This window comes from Nothobranchius furzeri, chromosome 2 (genome assembly GCF_043380555.1).
Source record: "Nothobranchius furzeri strain GRZ-AD chromosome 2, NfurGRZ-RIMD1, whole genome shotgun sequence".
NCBI classification, from domain to species: Eukaryota; Metazoa; Chordata; class Actinopteri; order Cyprinodontiformes; family Nothobranchiidae; genus Nothobranchius; species Nothobranchius furzeri.
The window spans coordinates 3,953,124-3,960,921 of record NC_091742.1 but is presented as its reverse complement, the minus strand read 5'-3'; positions in this window follow the sequence as shown (position 1 = coordinate 3,960,921).

The window sequence follows — 7,798 nt, the reverse complement described above, 5'->3', positions numbered from 1 at the left end:
AGCATTTAATGAGATCCCATGCAAAAAGGTTTTGATGAAGAATCATGCACAGAACTCCCTGAATATGTTGACACGAGTCTTTTGGTGCCTCCCTGCCCCGTCCGTGTTGGTATCTGTCCCACTGACACTGATCAATGGCAATGAGGAATGCAGACGATGGAAACAACAACGGGGGTATTGGCAACAAGAATGGATTTCACAGGAAGCAAGTCAGCACAGGCACATAGTGATTACACGTTGTGGGAGACTTGTCAAAGCAAATGACTTACTTCATCTATTTCTCATTTTTCCTCTCGCCTCCTCTTCTTTTCATGCGATGAACAGTAATGCGCTGAGATTGAGTGCTGTGCAATGATTGCAGCCATCAACACCCGTCTGTATTGCATTGAGTTGTGTCTTGAAATTAAAAAAACAAAATGTCTTTGCCGTCCAGCAACAGTGAACCACAATATGGCATCATTACTTTCACCAGACATGCATGTAATGAGAACACAAGCAATCTGCATGCGACAAAGATTAGTCTTGTTGAACCTCGTAAGCCAGACTGCATTTATCAGCCACGGCTTTTACATTCCAGCTAGGCAGCCGTCTGGCCACCCAATCATGAATTTTAAATACCCCCTCTCATCTGTAGAGAATAAATCTGACACCCGGTGTCATGGAGGGAAATCAGATGTGGACAGCCTAAAGTAAACCAGGATATGTATGCATTTGTTGTCCTGATCTGCTTGTTTTCTTGTATTCAACTGATTGACACATGTCAGATCTTTACTGAAAGATCACCTCATGATTTGTAAGGAAAACATCAGAGTGGACCTTACTGCCAGAAGTAAATACATGAGATGACACAGTCTGACCTCCTCCACCTGAGCCGATTTCGCTCTTCTGTGTTTTTATGAGTCAGAGCTGAAGAATCTAGGCATCTGCTCAAATATATACTTTTTAATGGAGGGTTTACATAAAAAAAATTACTGTATTTCTTTTGTGTGGTGTCATTCAAACTCCGACTGCTAGGTGGCAGCAGTCTTTACCACCTTCATTCTGACAGGACAGCATCTGTTTTTCTTCGGTGAAATTCAGATCTACGTCACACTCACTTAAAGGGGGAATACGGAGCACGGACACCAAAGTGTGTGGAGGTTGTAGTTGCAACAACAGAACAAGGTTTCAGCTGTCGGGATACCGGGTTCTCTGCCGGTTTGGGTCCATCTGTTGTAGGCTTCACTTAAACTCACTCTGGTTTTAGATCTTTTATGGTCGCTCCTCGACCTCGCACATCAAGAGGAGCCAGTTGAGGTGGCTCGGGCATCTGGTCAGGATGCCTCCTGGACGCCTCCCTGGTGAGGTTTTCCTGGCACGTCCAACCAGGAGGAGACCTAAAGGTGATTTGCCGAGTCCGCCATTTTCCACAGGGCCAGCCTCGCTGGGCTGAACGGACTGATGTGGCAGCCTGCAACAACGGCGCCCTCTATTGGCTGGTGGATGTAAACATAAAGCCAGCGTTGTGCCCGTCAAAATAAATGTTTGAAAATTTTAAATAAAAATATAGGATTCTATTAAATTGTTCCACATACAACTTTTGCCTTCACGGACTCACCCGTCTTGAGTCACAAAGGGGAAGGCTGTTGATGTTTTAGTGTCCAGTAAACAGCAGAGAAAGTCTCAGCTAGTAGAAGCTAACATTAGCAACCACACCACATGACAGAACTCCTCCAGGCTTGTGTTATTTGTGGAGATAAAACATTAAAGTTGCAGAGCAAATGCAACCAGTGGTAGAGTTGTGTTGCTGTTAGCCAATTGGAGGCGAGATACCCAAATATCAGGGAATAAGACTCTCATGTGGCTCACTTCGAGTCCCTGAAACAAGCACACTGCTGCTATTTACCCCAGAGTACGACTTACAAGGCATTCATTCCTACTAGAAACTACTGTAAATATTGGTTAAACAAATGATTCACACCTTTAACCCTTTCCCACAGCTAAAGCCTTTATTACATAAATGCTTCTCAAACACCAAGAACCTCTTTCTATCATCAGCCACCCCATTCTGTTCTGACTCTCAGAGCATACAATCTGAAAACAGAATCTCACATAGTTCAATAATAACCCAGTTAAATGACCCCAAATGTGACCTTATTCATGTCAGCATCTGAGGCAGCATCTTTATTGGGTTAATATCTGAATATTGCTGAGTGTGTCAACATGAACTGACCTCTGCAGAAAGGGGGAGCAACAACAAACAACTCTCTAATGTCAGACAGTTGTAACGTTTAATCCAGGACCTGAGTCAGACAAAGTCCTCCACTTCTGTCTGCATTTAAATCTATTCTTTAAATATGAAACTAACAGATTTCTGCAGCCGCAGTGAGCAGGAATGACCTTCTGCATCTCCTTTAGTTAATGAAGTCTCTTTGGTACACTCAAGTGGAGGTTTTCATCAGTTTTTCCATTACTTTCTCTGGATTACTCATTCAAAGGTAAAGGTGTCAAATAGGCTTCATTTTGCTGTGAAAAAAATGAGATCTGAAATGACAGAAAAAGTCTCTTAAATCTCAACAGACAAACAAATGTAATAAAAAACCTACAAAGGCCACGAGCCCACCTGCTGACGAGGAAATGAACTGGATGCATAATTTATGTCTTACACCAATAAACAGTTTTCACACCGTTCTTACGGTGTGTTTGAGAAATGCCGAGTGTGCATACATTAGCTGGGTCATTGTTGTGGTCCTCCAGGACTTTATTGATCATCAGCGGCATAGGGCCTCATGCTGTGTTGGAATGACTCACACTGCAAATAAAACAGATGAAGTCAGTGAGCACAGTGCAACAGATGTTTGGATAATCCCAACAGTCCCTGTCCGTAACTTCACACTTTTCTGATCGATCAGAAGGTTCAGGTTTGTTCAGAATTGGACTGAATTTGTTCGACTCTTGAACAAATGTTTGGATTCAGTCAGAGCAGACAACCCCAAGGAGAAACCAGGCTGCTAGTGTCTACAGAGGAAGTATTGTCTCTTACTGACTGTGAGGGATAAGCTGCAGTCATCTGAATACTGTCGGGACCTGCCAGGGTGGATGGAGTGCTGCCCAGGAGCAAAGTTAGGAAATCACTGCTGGGTTAAGATCAGAGAGAGAATTAAAGCTGCACACAGACAAGCCTGGGATCTATAAAGTAAATAAAGAACTATAAAGTAAATAATTGTGTCTCTTTGTATGTCTGGGATGAGAAATAAAGATAAACATTTGTTAAATAAAAAAAGGAATAATTTAAGTCGCCTCTGAAATGTACAATTTAGGAAAAATCTTATCCAGTCATTGGGAATGTCCCGCTAACTTACTTGTAATCAGTCGTTTACATTGACTGGTGGCCACACACTCTGTCTATGAAGGATTTCTGTATTATTTATGTCAACTGGATGGAAACATGAGAACTCAAGCCTTTAGTATCTGGCTTTTAAGTGACAATGTGTAGTTTTTACCATTGGAAACATCCATTGAAATGTTGTTGTAAATGAATTAAAAGATACCCGGTTGTTGAAAAATATTGGCTGTTTCATAACCTTAAAGATCTGTTCTAAAATACATGGGAGTGGGTCTAAGGGTGTTTCTCAATGCCTGGCCTTGCAAGGCGATTTCTCGCAAGGCCAGGTGCCTTACTTAAAAGGACAGTGTCCTTCCTTGGTCAAAGAAAACGGTTAAATGGAACAGACTTGCATCACGTGACCGCGGCTTCCACAGCGGTCATGTAACATCATGTGACACGGGAGATAACGTTCTATTTTATACGTATTAGTTTCAATATATAACGAGCCTTTTACTTTATAAATTGTGTGTATGTTTATTAAATTAAAAATATAAGCGAGTTACTACCCGCTAGCCACCGAAGCTGCAACTACTAAGCAACTAACCAACAATAGATAACTTCTTTGGATCTAAAAAACATTTTTAATTACACTGCTCACAAAAATTAAAGGAACACTTTTTTTATTGGGCCTGACATGAAATCATTTAAACCTGTCTGATAATTTCCTGGTTGATTAAGCAGCTGAGGGCATTGTTAATCACTTTCAGCTGTATTGGTGTTCATGGACTTAACGACAGGTGCACTAAAGGGGCAACAATTACAAAACCCTCAAAACAGGACTGGTTTAACATGTAGAGGTCATTTCAAGTTTCTCCCTCTTGATCTTTTTTGGCTGGTTTTCCACTCATGCTGGTTTTGGCTCTCTACTGGCAGTATGAGGTGATTCGTTAACCCTACAGAAGTTGCACAGGTTGTCCAACTTCTCCAGGATGGCACATCCACACGTGCTGCAGCAAGAAGGTTTAATGTGTCTCCCGGCACAATCTCCAGAACATGGAGGAGATTTCAGGAGACTGGCAGTTATTCTCTGAGAGCTGGACAGGGCCGTAGAAGGTCCACAACCCATCAGCAGGACTGATACCTGCTCCTTTGTGCAAGGCGGAACAGGCTGAGCACTGCTCGTGCCCTACAGAATGACCTCAGAAGGCCACTGGTGTGAATATCTCTACCCAAACAATCAGGAACAGACTTCATGAAGATGGCCTGAGGGCCCGACGTCCTGTAGTGGGCCCTGTGCTCACTGCCCAGCACCGTAGAGCTCGACTGGCATTTGCTCAAAAACACCAGAATTGGCAAGTCCGCCACTGGCGCCCTGTACTTTTTACAGACGAGTGCAGGTTCACCCTGAGCACCTGTGATAGACATGAAAGAGTCTGGAGAAGACAAGGAGAACGTTATGCTGCCTGCAACGTCGTTCAACATGACGGGTTTGGTGGTGGGTCAGTGATGGTCTGGGGAGGCATATCCATGGAGGGACGCACAGACCTCTACTGCCTAGGAAATGGTGCTCTGACTGCCATAAGGTATGGAGATGAAATCCTTGAACCCTTTGTCAGAACCTACGCCGATGCAGTAGGTCCTGGTTTTCTCCTAATGCATGACAATGCCTGGCCTCATGTGGCAAGAGTATGCAGGCAGTACCTGGAGGATGAAGGAATTGAAACAATTGAATGGCTGTCACGATCCCGACTTAAACCCAATAGAACATCTGTGGGACATTATGTTTCGGTCCATTAGGTGGGGCCAGGTTGCTCCTCAGACTGTACAAGAGCTCAGGGATGCCCTCACACAGATCTGGGAGGAAATGCCACAAGACACCAGCCGTTGTCTCATTAGGAGCCCCGACGTTGTCAAGCATGCACACGAGCTTGTGGGGGCCACACAAGATACTGAAAAGCAATTTGAGTTGCAGGAATTAAGTTTTTGAAATAATGGACTAGCCTGCCAGATCTTCATTTCACTCCGATTTTAGGGTGTCTACACAACTGAGCCCTCTGTAGGCTGATAACTTTTATTTCCATTAAAAGACTTGGCATCCTTTTGTTCCTAAGACATTGCCCTGTCGTTATTTGTCTAGATATCCAACTTCATATTGAGATCTGATCTATCTAATGTGTTTCTTCAAAGTGTTCCTTTAATTTTGTGAGCAGTGTAGCTGACTTACTTTCAAACTTGAAAATTGCCCCCGAAGTGGCTGCCGTCTTCTGATCCGCCGTCCTTTTGAAAATACCGTGGTGTATTGTGGGTAATTTTTGGCCAAGGCTAGGCTACAAGACACCTCCCGTGTATCCTCGCTCAGCTAGCTAAACGGCTAACAAACGGAGAACACACGCCTCGGTAGAACATGAACACTGGAACACGTCTTGATGGCTTCCGATGGCGCATCTCCTAGGCAACCGGGGCAGGTCCAACACATCAAGGCAAGGTTCCTTGGCACTGAGAAACACCCTTGGTCTCTGGGCAGCACCATATTGGATGTCATGTTTCCTTCTGCAGAAGCCCGTGAGGACGGAATGCATTTACTGATTAGTAACAAATGGTAACAAAACTTTCACCATTCATATATGTTGTTCTTTTACACGTTTACCTCTTCCTTCGTTGCCAGTGATGAAAGGGACTCTGATGTTCTTGTTATTTTGCTGGAGGTTGCACTCCCAAGGATTTTTGACCCTAATGGCCATCTGTTGTAAGGCCTACTTGCATACAAAACTAATGTTTGCTTGCAACGATTTAGGTATGTACTGCCCCCTATCGCCAGGGAAAATACACACTGTCACTTTCAAGAGCAAGAATTGATTCGCACTCTAGTGGATGTAAGTCATTACTGCAGTACTCGCATAAAGCTAAACAAGACATAACTAATTAGCACTTCCTGTAAATTCTTTCAAAATAAAACACCACATTTAATGTCTGCAGTTTTTAAATTGGCACTAACAGCACAATTAGTCTAGACAATGGGAAAGTAAGTATGTCTTTACTTATATAAACAATGTAGTTGCTAAAAATTAATACATTTATGACTTTGAGTCTTTGATTTTTTATTTAATTGTCTGTGTTAAACAAAATTAATCAACAAGCTAAAGCAGGAAGTATCAATAGCTAGCTACAGCGCTACAAACATATCCAATCCTAAGCTCTCTGCTGGCAACAGGGGGAATTTATATCTTCTATAGAGGGATAAATTAAGTAATTATTAGGTAACATCAAATGTATTTTGTTACAAAATTTGACTAATATAGGTTTGCAACTTCTAGTCAAACATTTCGGTAACAAAACTATTAGTTATTAAATCAACATCCATAAATGCCCAGCTACATTTAATAAACACACAGAGACATGTAACAGTAGTAAACATTAGCGCTGCAAACTCTGGTTTTATTGGCTGAATAAAAGGCTAGAATGATCTCTTCCGAATGAGAACCATAGTAGTTACAGTTTTTCACCAATAGGGGGCGACAATTACCCTCTTGAATAAACTAGGGTAATTGTTACATTCAAAAAGGGCCAAAAACTCAGTCAATTTTACAGATGTTGATCTAAAAGTTGGCGTCATTGTAGTTGAGTCAATCACACCTTGATTGCAGAGGATTTTTGCCACAAATTTTGTTCAAAATTGGACAAAAACATCTGTAACTCCATGATTTCCTAAAAAAAGATAAAAGCAGCTTGTGCTGAATAACTTATTATGTGACTTTTGTGTTGATTTATAAACCGTTTTTGCTTTGCAGAGAAGATATTTCTGAACTTGGAGGATTTGGGAGAATTATTCACACTTGGATTAAATAAATAATGCAACCTAAAAGCACATTTTAAATAGATATTTTCTTTTTGGAGTCATGTGCAGCTCTACCCACCCACTCATCACCAACGAGATTCAGTGCAGGAAGTCACTGAGAAGTAATGGAGTATGACTTTAGCTGGAGGAAGCTACTCTTCTATTTTTTTAGTCAGACTGATAAAAACGTTTCATCTCACCAACAATCCAAAGGCAAAGTTGCAAATTGTTAAAGACAGCGAAGCCTTAATGGCTTCTGCATGCAAAAGTGGTCAGGAAATGATGCCGTTTGGTGATTCAGGAGACGACATCTGTCAGATAAATAAAAGATGAAACATAATTACGATACCGCTGCATTCCTTGATGTCTCTGAGCCACACATCTTTGATGGAGAGGTATAGACTCCCTCTTGATTTATTGGATTTAAAAATAGATTAGCATCCTTGCGAGGAGCTTCATTGTTATGTAACATAAAAGTTCTGCTCTTTGTTTTTTCCTGCTCTGGCATTAAAGGATGATTTTAAAACGATGTTGGAGAAATCCTCAACTGAGGAGGTCAGAATGTTGGAAAACCTGTTTAACGTGGAAAAAAGTACTTTTTCAAATCCGCATTTCTGCAATGTTTATCGTTTCCACCTCAGTAAAAAAAAGCATTC